We start from the raw sequence: 11,294 nt of genomic DNA, 5'->3' as shown, positions 1-11,294 counted from the left end.
AGTTGTAATAGGCTATGATACGAGCCTCGAGGGAAACTCTATTCCTAGAAATCCGAGCTTGATTTGGACCCCTATTCATTCAGTGAAATTGAACTAAGAACCTTATGCTTTGATGGAAACATAGTTTGAACGTCCGTAACTTCTACAAATGAAACCGGATTGCCCTGAAACCTTCATGGATGACTCTATAAGGCTAAATGTTCATAGTTTATACACGCCACCTCGACTTAATCCGAGGTGGGCCCATAAGTCCCGAACCCCATTTGTATTGCTCTATTGGACTCATTTCCGCATAGTAATTAAGAGAAACTTGGGCTATTGTTCTGGATTTGTTATGAACTGTATGTACTCTCTGATATAAGTATCTGGAAATTCTGATATGAGTATTCCTATATAGGCATTTGGATACAAGTATTTTGGATATGGATATTTTGACAAAAGTATTTTGACGTAAGTACTCCGATACAAGAAATTTGACGTAAACATTTTGATAGAAGTATTCGGATATAAGTATTTTGGATATGAGAATCCTGACATACGTATTCTGTTATAACTACTCTGATATAAGTATTTTGATATAAGTATTCTGACCTAAGCATTCTGACATAAGTATTCTGATATGAGTACCCCGACATAAGTATTTTAATATAAGCATTCTGATATGGGTAACCTGCTATGATTATTCTGATGGCACGTTCGATCATTCTATCGAGTCTCGATTTATGTGCATTTAGTTGCTCACTACTCTGCTCGTGCATGTGCTATGATCCCTTTCACCGGATCCCAGGCCGATATATATATATCGTGCAGATGGTTCGCCGAGTCCTCTGTTGAGGGCCGGGTTCCATATATGAATTCTGAAGTATGATGTGTCCGGTTCCGGGGTACTGTGTTATATGTCCGTCCCCGGTTACCGAGGATATATTATGAAGTATGATGTGTCCGGACTCGGGGTACCGTGTTATCTGTCCGCCCCTGGGTACCGTGGTTATGTTATGATGTGTGAGGTCGGAGCAAATTTTCTGAAATATGATGTGTTGTGGCGCCAAAGGTAGGAGTGGCGACCACGTTCCTACGTTATCGTGCGCATCCCTTGGCATTGTTCACCGGTTCCTCGGCGTGTTATCTGTCCCCAAGGTTATCATGTATATGATAGGATGTGACCGGTCCCTCGGCGTGATATTTGTCCCCGAGGTTACCGTATGTATGATATGGTATTTATCCCGGCGTGGTATATTTCCCCGGGGTTACCGCGTATGTGATATGATATCCGATTCCGATATGCATGACTTGTGTTGGAGAGTAAGCATTCTGACCTTCCGTATATTCTGTATCCCGTTTGCTATATGACATCATTTGAGTAATTTGTACGTTTTGTAATCCGTCTGGCATACGAGATGAGTAAGTATGATTCGTGTCTGGAAAAGAAAAAAAATAAAAGTGTTTGGTATTCTGGATAGGCTATTTGTATGTTGTTCTATCTGTCTCAGTCATGGTTTCGTTTTCTGTACTCATGCCTTACATACTCAGTACATATTCCTAACGACTATTGTTATGGTTGTTGGTATTGTTGGTATTGTTGTTGTTGATTTGGAGCCGAGCCGCATTCTCGGGGTTTGTATATTTACAGGGGAGGTGCTGCTGAAATTCCAGCAGAATATAAGTGAATGCGTTTGAAAGGTTAAGGCAAGTATGTGATAATGAATCTAGCGAATGGATGAGTTCTTTTGAATGAAGACTAACAAGTTGCACAAATGAGCGTAGCCAGTTGGTCGCGGCACAGGTATGTAAGGTTTACCCTTCCTTTCTTTTGGCATGTCCTAGTTGTAATAGGCTATGATACGAGCCTCGAGGGAAACTCTATTCCTAGAAATCCGAGCTTGATTTGGACCCCTATTCATTCAGTGAAATTGATCTAAGAACCTTATGCTTTGATGGAAACATAGTTTGAACGTCCGTAACTTCTACAAATGAAACCGGATTGCCCTGAAACCTTCATGGATGACTCTATAAGGCTAAATGTTCATAGTTTATACACGCCACCTCGACTTAATCCGAGGTGGGCCCATAAGTCCCGAACCCCATTTGTATTGCTCTATTGGACTCATTTCCGCATAGTAATTAAGAGAAACTTGGGCTATTGTTCTGGATTTGTTATGAACTGTATGTACTCTCTGATATAAGTATCTGGAAATTCTGATATGAGTATTCCTATATAGGCATTTGGATACAAGTATTTTGGATATGGATATTTTGACAAAAGTATTTTGACGTAAGTACTCCGATACAAGAAATTTGACGTAAACATTTTGATAGAAGTATTCGGATATAAGTATTTTGGATATGAGAATCCTGACATACGTATTCTGTTATAACTACTCTGATATAAGTATTTTGATATAAGTATTCTGACCTAAGCATTCTGACATAAGTATTCTGATATGAGTACCCCGACATAAGTATTTTAATATAAGCATTCTGATATGGGTAACCTGCTATGATTATTCTGATGGCACGTTCGATCATTCTATCGAGTCTCGATTTATGTGCATTTAGTTGCTCACTACTCTGCTCGTGCATGTGCTATGATCCCTTTCACCGGATCCCGGGCCGATATATATATATCGTGCAGATGGTTCGCCGAGTCCTCTGTTGAGGGCCGGGTTCCATATATGAATTCTGAAGTATGATGTGTCCGGTTCCGGGGTACTGTGTTATATGTCCGTCCCCGGTTACCGAGGATATATTATGAAGTATGATGTGTCCGGACTCGGGGTACCGTGTTATCTGTCCGCCCCTGGGTACCGTGGTTATGTTATGATGTGTGACAGAGGTCGGAGCAAATTTTCTGAAATATGATGTGTTGTGGCGCCAAAGGTAGGAGTGGCGACCACGTTCCTACGTTATCGTGCGCATCCCTTGGCATTGTTCACCGGTTCCTCGGCATGTTATCTGTCCCCAAGGTTATCATGTATGTGATAGGATGTGACCGGTCCCTCGGCGTGATATTTGTCCCCGAGGTTACCGTATGTATGATATGGTATTTATCCCGGCGTGGTATATTTCCCCGGGGTTACCGCGTATGTGATATGATATCCGATTCCGATATGCATGACTTGTGTTGGAGAGTAAGCATTCTGACCTTCCGTATATTCTGTATCCCGTTTGCTATATGACATCATTTGAGTAATTTGTACGTTTTGTAATCCGTCTGGCATACGAGATGAGTAAGTATGATTCGTGTCTGGAAAAGAAAAAAAAATAAAAGTGTTTGGTATTCTGGATAGGCTATTTGTATGTTGTTCTATCTGTCTCAGTCATGGTTTCGTTTTCTGTACTCATGCCTTACATACTCAGTACATATTCCTAACGACTATTGTTATGGTTGTTGGTATTGTTGGTATTGTTGTTGTTGATTTGGAGCCGAGCCGCATTCTCGGGGTTGGTATATTTACAGGGGAGGTGCTGCTGAAATTCCGGCAGAATATAAGTGAATGCGTTTGAAAGGTTAAGGCAAGTATGTGATAATGAATCTAGCGAATGGATGAGTTCTTTTGAATGAAGACTAACAAGTTGCACAAATGAGCGTAGCCAGTTGGTCGCGGCACAGGTATGTAAGGTTTACCCTTCCTTTCTTTTGGCATGTCCTAGTTGTAATAGGCTATGATACGAGCCTCGAGGGAAACTCTATTCCTAGAAATCCGAGCTTGATTTGGACCCCTATTCATTCAGTGAAATTGATCTAAGAACCTTATGCTTTGATGGAAACATAGTTTGAACGTCCGTAACTTCTACAAATGAAACCGGATTGCCCTGAAACCTTCATGGATGACTCTATAAGGCTAAATGTTCATAGTTTATACAGGCCACCTCGACTTAATCCGAGGTGGGCCCATAATTCCCGAACCCCATTTGTATTGCTCTATTGGACTCATTTCCGCATAGTAATTAAGAGAAACTTGGGCTATTGTTCTGGATTTGTTATGAACTGTATGTACTCTCTGATATAAGTATCTGGAAATTCTGATATGAGTATTCCTATATAGGCATTTGGATACAAGTATTTTGGATATGGATATTTTGACAAAAGTGTTTTGACGTAAGTACTCCGATACAAGAAATTTGACGTAAACATTTTGATAGAAGTATTCGGATATAAGTATTTTGGATATGAGAATCCTGACATACGTATTCTGTTATAACTACTCTGATATAAGTATTTTGATATAAGTATTCTGACCTAAGCATTCTGACATAAGTATTCTGATATGAGTACCCCGACATAAGTATTTTAATATAAGCATTCTGATATGGGTAACCTGCTATGATTATTCTGATGGCACGTTCGATCATTCTATCGAGTCTCGATTTATGTGCATTTAGTTGCTCACTACTCTGCTCGTGCATGTGCTATGATCCCTTTCACCGGATCCCGGGCCGATATATATATATCGTGCAGATGGTTCGCCGAGTCCTCTGTTGAGGGCCGGGTTCCATATATGAATTCTGAAGTATGATGTGTCCGGTTCCGGGGTACTGTGTTATATGTCCGTCCCCGGTTACCGAGGATATATTATGAAGTATGATGTGTCCGGACTCGGGGTACCGTGTTATCTGTCCGCCCCTGGGTACCGTGGTTATGTTATGATGTGTGACAGAGGTCGGAGCAAATTTTCTGAAATATGATGTGTTGTGGCGCCAAAGGTAGGAGTGGCGACCACGTTCCTACGTTATCGTGCGCATCCCTTGGCATTGTTCACCGGTTCCTCGGCATGTTATCTGTCCCCAAGGTTATCATGTATGTGATAGGATGTGACCGGTCCCTCGGCGTGATATTTGTCCCCGAGGTTACCGTATGTATGATATGGTATTTATCCCGGCGTGGTATATTTCCCCGGGGTTACCGCGTATGTGATATGATATCCGATTCCGATATGCATGACTTGTGTTGGAGAGTAAGCATTCTGACCTTCCGTATATTCTGTATCCCGTTTGCTATATGACATCATTTGAGTAATTTGTACGTTTTGTAATCCGTCTGGCATACGAGATGAGTAAGTATGATTCGTGTCTGGAAAAGAAAAAAAAATAAAAGTGTTTGGTATTCTGGATAGGCTATTTGTATGTTGTTCTATCTGTCTCAGTCATGGTTTCGTTTTCTGTACTCATGCCTTACATACTCAGTACATATTCCTAACGACTATTGTTATGGTTGTTGGTATTGTTGGTATTGTTGTTGTTGATTTGGAGCCGAGCCGCATTCTCGGGGTTGGTATATTTACAGGGGAGGTGCTGCTGAAATTCCGGCAGAATATAAGTGAATGCGTTTGAAAGGTTAAGGCAAGTATGTGATAATGAATCTAGCGAATGGATGAGTTCTTTTGAATGAAGACTAACAAGTTGCACAAATGAGCGTAGCCAGTTGGTCGCGGCACAGGTATGTAAGGTTTACCCTTCCTTTCTTTTGGCATGTCCTAGTTGTAATAGGCTATGATACGAGCCTCGAGGGAAACTCTATTCCTAGAAATCCGAGCTTGATTTGGACCCCTATTCATTCAGTGAAATTGATCTAAGAACCTTATGCTTTGATGGAAACATAGTTTGAACGTCCGTAACTTCTACAAATGAAACCGGATTGCCCTGAAACCTTCATGGATGACTCTATAAGGCTAAATGTTCATAGTTTATACAGGCCACCTCGACTTAATCCGAGGTGGGCCCATAATTCCCGAACCCCATTTGTATTGCTCTATTGGACTCATTTCCGCATAGTAATTAAGAGAAACTTGGGCTATTGTTCTGGATTTGTTATGAACTGTATGTACTCTCTGATATAAGTATCTGGAAATTCTGATATGAGTATTCCTATATAGGCATTTGGATACAAGTATTTTGGATATGGATATTTTGACAAAAGTGTTTTGACGTAAGTACTCCGATACAAGAAATTTGACGTAAACATTTTGATAGAAGTATTCGGATATAAGTATTTTGGATATGAGAATCCTGACATACGTATTCTGTTATAACTACTCTGATATAAGTATTTTGATATAAGTATTCTGACCTAAGCATTCTGACATAAGTATTCTGATATGAGTACCCCGACATAAGTATTTTAATATAAGCATTCTGATATGGGTAACCTGCTATGATTATTCTGATGGCACGTTCGATCATTCTATCGAGTCTCGATTTATGTGCATTTAGTTGCTCACTACTCTGCTCGTGCATGTGCTATGATCCCTTTCACCGGATCCCGGGCCGATATATATATATCGTGCGGATGGTTCGCCGAGTCCTCTGTTGAGGGCCGGGTTCCATATATGAATTCTGAAGTATGATGTGTCCGGTTCCGGGGTACTGTGTTATATGTCCGTCCCCGGTTACCGAGGATATATTATGAAGTATGATGTGTCCGGACTCGGGGTGCCGTGTTTTCTGTCCGCCCCCGGGTACCGTGGTTACGTTATGATGTGTGACGGAGGTCGGAGCAAATTTTCTGAAATATGATGTGTTGTGGCGCCAAAGGTAGGAGTGGCGACCACGTTCCTACGTTATCGTGCGCATCCCTTGGCATTGTTCACCGGTTCCTCGGTGTGTTATCTGTCCCCAAGGTTATCATGTATATGATAGGATGTGACCGGTCCCTCGGCGTGATATTTGTCCCCGAGATTACCGTATGTATGATATGGTATTTGTCCCGGCGTGGTATATGTCCCCGGGGTTACCGCGTATGTGATATGATATCCGATTCCGATATCCATGACTTGTGTTGGAGAGTAAGCATTCTGACCTTCCGTATATTCTGTATCCCGTTTGCTATATGACATCATTTGAGTAATTTGTACGTTTTGTAATGCGTCTGGCATACGAGATGAGTAAGTATGATTCGTGTCTGGAAAAGAAAAAAAAATAAAAGTGTTTGGTATTCTGGATAGGCTATTTGTATGTTGTTCTATCTGTCTCAGTCATGGTTTCGTTTTCTGTACTCATGCCTTACATACTCAGTACATATTCCGTACTGACCCCCTCTTATTCGGGGGCTGCGTTTCATGCCGCGCAAGTACCCACAAGTGGATAGACGAGATTAGCTGAAGATGATCCAGTGGATTGGCGGGCTCCATTTCCTCCAGGAGTGCTGCCGAATCAGAGTATGTATGTTGTGATGTCTGATCAGTATTAGAGACTTTGCAGACAGCGTCGTGGGTAATGATAGTCAGTCTGTAAGCGGCTCCATCAGCCGATATGTCATTTTGTGTTATGTAGTAAATTTTATATAATTACATATTTGTTAAATTCTGGAAATAGTAAGCAGAAAATTTTGAAAGCTCAACATGTATTTTATTTGTAATTGACTTTCAGAATTCAAAAAACAAACATTAGGTGTGTAATCAGGGTCTGCGGGTTCGCTCGTCTCTGTATGTGGGGTCGAGTGCCCATCACACCCTAATAAGGTTAGGGTGTGACATATATATACCATATTGCTGCGGAACGTGCAGCCCGATCCAGTTATACATTATATCGCTACGGAACGTGCAGCCCGATCCATTTATATATATTATATTGCTGCGGAACGTGCAGCCTGATCCATATATATATATATATTATATTGTTGCGGAACGTGCAACCCGATCCATTTATCCATATATCCCGCGTCCGGGACGATATCATATTATACCAACTGATCAGGTGACTATGCGTCTATAGCGCCTCACCTTTTCCCTTGCCCCATATACGTATACATATATCATGTTCATGTATCATATACATATATCATGTAAGCAGCATGCAGAAGAGCCCAAAAAAATTATGTCTCTATCAGAGTGACGTAAGGTCGGTAACCTCCGAATGTATTATGGAATAATCATCATAGCTCTGTCTCACCTTGAAGGAACAATTATCATAAGATGAGACTAGCAACGAATAACAGCGTTAAGAGAACATGGAATAAGATCGTAGATCTCATAAGACGTCGCTCCATATACATATGCACATAGAACAAATTCTCAAGACTCGATGGCTACGTACATAAACCGACACCTGAAGGCTCAGAAACAAGTTTCGGGTCAATCCGACTTAGTATAAGAAAGTTATGAGCGTTTGAAGTACAGAACCTTCTACGAACGTTTCAGAAGCCATTTTTGGAAAATCAAAGCAACAATCATGTCAAGTACATTTCAGATATCGTTATGAACCAAATCAAATAGAGCTGTTGGAACCATATATACGTATCAAAATATATCAACGACTCAATAGAACAATCAAACGTATTTTCATTTGAAAATCAAACTTTAGTCATATCAATTATCTTTTGAATGCCATTCGGAAACATATCAACAGAACTTTGGACATCATAGATGCGCATCAAAACCATATGAAACAACTTATGGAATTCAAGAACGTTAGCCATCCTAGTGGCTCTAAGAATAGGAATTTCTTTGAAATCATACATATACGTCATTTGCTCGTTTCATAAGGATCATGCCAAAAGAAAGAAAGGATAAGCCTTACATACCTTGCCCGCTTCCTAAGCTAATCCGAATTTAAATCATTGGCTTCGTACAATCTACAACAATATTAATATATACCAAACATTAGCTATAGCTACTTAGAAGTCCAATCCTCAATCAACACTTTATTTACAGAAATTTCAGCAGCATTTCCCCTATAAATACACCATCCCCGAGAATCCAACTCGGCCATATCATCAACAACAAATCCGAGAATTTAACTCGGCCAATTTATCAACAACAATATCAACAGTTATTCTAATAATAATATCAACAATCAATTCAAAACACATTCCAACGTTAACAACTTCTTTCTACAAACTTCGACGGCGTTCCATTTGTGTTCAATTCATAATCGCTTACATATTCAAATACTAATCCAAAACCATTCAAACAATATTCAAGAACACTTCAAATAGTCCGCACAATATTCAAAATAATCTACCCAATATGCCATTCCACCCGAAACCTTCCAAACGCAACAAGAATGACAACAACACATTTCCTTCCTTCAAGTTCATGAACCATACCAACAATTTACACACTAAAAACATCATTTTCCATAAATACAAGAAATGATTTTTAACATCACATTAGCTTCTAAACAACTCTCCAACACTTACAACATCAACTAGAATCATTAAACTTTCATTCCCATCATAGGTTCCATTACAACAACAACCAAAATACTAGGAAAAATTGATTCATTTTCTTCCACACCACACCATATCTACACGGCCACACACTACATACACACGGCCACATATAACATCCATATTTTCATGAATTTCATCCATTTCTACATACTACAACATACACAACCATCCATAACATGTAAAAGAAGATTAATTCTTACCTTTTTCTTTTAACTTATCACTTGACTAGAATTTGTAGCTTGCAAGAATGGATGCTTTACTTGCTCCAATGACTACTTCACTTTGCTAGGGACCTTCCAATTAGTAGAAATACTAGGAGAAAATAATTTTTGAACAATTTTTTTCCAAGGCTCTTGTTTGGTTGGGCATGGCCGAATGGCCCCTTTGTTTGGCTTCTCCAAGTTTCTTGAAATTTCCAAGTGATAAGATGAAGAATATAACTAGTAAGTTACATATATAATTTACCCATGTGGGTCAAATCCCACCTCATACCACACGGCCACTTGGCCCATTAGCTACAAGAATTCTAAGTCTCCATAATTCACTTTTAACCCCCAAATTTTCCTTAAGGTTTCCATAGGCCACCTTGTGAATTTCCCTTTTTACCCCTAGCTTTACTTAATATTTCCACATCAAAAATTTTCATTCACCACTTGTGTATTAAACAAGATCAAATTATAGCCTTGTCCTTAACTTCTTGCAATTATCTCAAATTATCCAAATGTATAAAATGCGGGATACAACAGAAATGATAGCAAGCAAGCTTGAAAAAGGAATCAGAGAAATGTGATATGGAAAAGTAGTAGTAGTTTGTGATTTGTACAATTGAGAGTATGAGTGATATCTTTAGCTGGATGTAAAAGACCAAGACTACAGAAAGATGAATAATGGAATAGGACGATTGTTAGGAAAAGGATCAACACAATAAGGATGAGAGGGGATGATCAGAATGAACAGAATAAGTTTTGGAAGCGAAGAATGGATTGTACAAAGGTAGTATATTCTAAAGGACGAAGTGGTACTAAGTTAAGAATAGGGTTCCTCGTACGAAGAATAAAGGAATGATTATAAAATGGGAGGAAATAAGATAAATTGAGAGGGAAGGAATGTAAAGGAATAAGAATGGGAATAGAAAGAGAAGGAAAATGCGCCGCAAAGTATGCGCGCTTAGGAAATAGTCATGTTATGATTAAAGGAAGATGCATCTCCTACGAATATCCTATACCAAGTTAGAACGAGTAAAGTATATGAAGTAATGAGTTGAGAAGAAAAATGTGGCCATGAGTTATGAGTTTACCGTGCAACGATAAAGCGATAGAGTAAAGCTATCATCACTGACAAATACAATATGATTATGATTGATTTTAAAATCAATGTTGAGTGCAAAACAAAAGAAAAAGAGTATGAGGCATAAGGGGTATTAGTTCCGCATGAGACTTAGGCCCTGGAAAACAAAGATGACGTTGCAAGTGAACTTTGAGCACCGAAGAAGAGGGCAAGTGACATTGCATGGATTGTATGGATAACTGGACATACTACTATTGTGAGTATCCTTATGGGACAAAAGTTTTTAATTGGAGCGGATTTAGACATTGACTCATAATTACCAGATGAGCTAAGTAAAATACATCCTTGCTCGGATTACAATGTCGGATTGTATTACTTGATTACAATACTGCAAGATGAGTATGTAGCTATAAATTCTGGGAAACGTCATGAATAAGATGTAGTATAGTAAGGGATATATGAATTCAAGATTTGAAGGTGAGGCAACGGATTTGAGAATGGTACAAGTAAAACCCTTCAAGGGGGGAAGCGAGAAAGAAAATACAGTGTAGAGATTGAAACGATGGACCCTAAGATGTGATAGATATAGACTGTAAAACAAAGAGTAAGAGTTACGAAGAAATGAGTCTAATATATAGTAAATAAACGAACACGAATTGAGCAGACATCTGAGACGGTACTGGAAATCATTCGCGAAAACCACCGAACCTTCAAGGTCGGGTATGATATGGACATGAATGTGTGTGTGTATAGATATATATGTACACAAATCATGTAAGAACGATTATGTAACTTGCAAGTATTTATACGTCGCAAATGAAACCAAGTGGGTAATTAA

This window comes from Lycium barbarum, chromosome 9, assembly GCF_019175385.1.
Source record: "Lycium barbarum isolate Lr01 chromosome 9, ASM1917538v2, whole genome shotgun sequence".
Classification (NCBI taxonomy): Eukaryota; Viridiplantae; Streptophyta; class Magnoliopsida; order Solanales; family Solanaceae; genus Lycium; species Lycium barbarum.
This window is presented reverse-complemented; position numbering follows the sequence as displayed.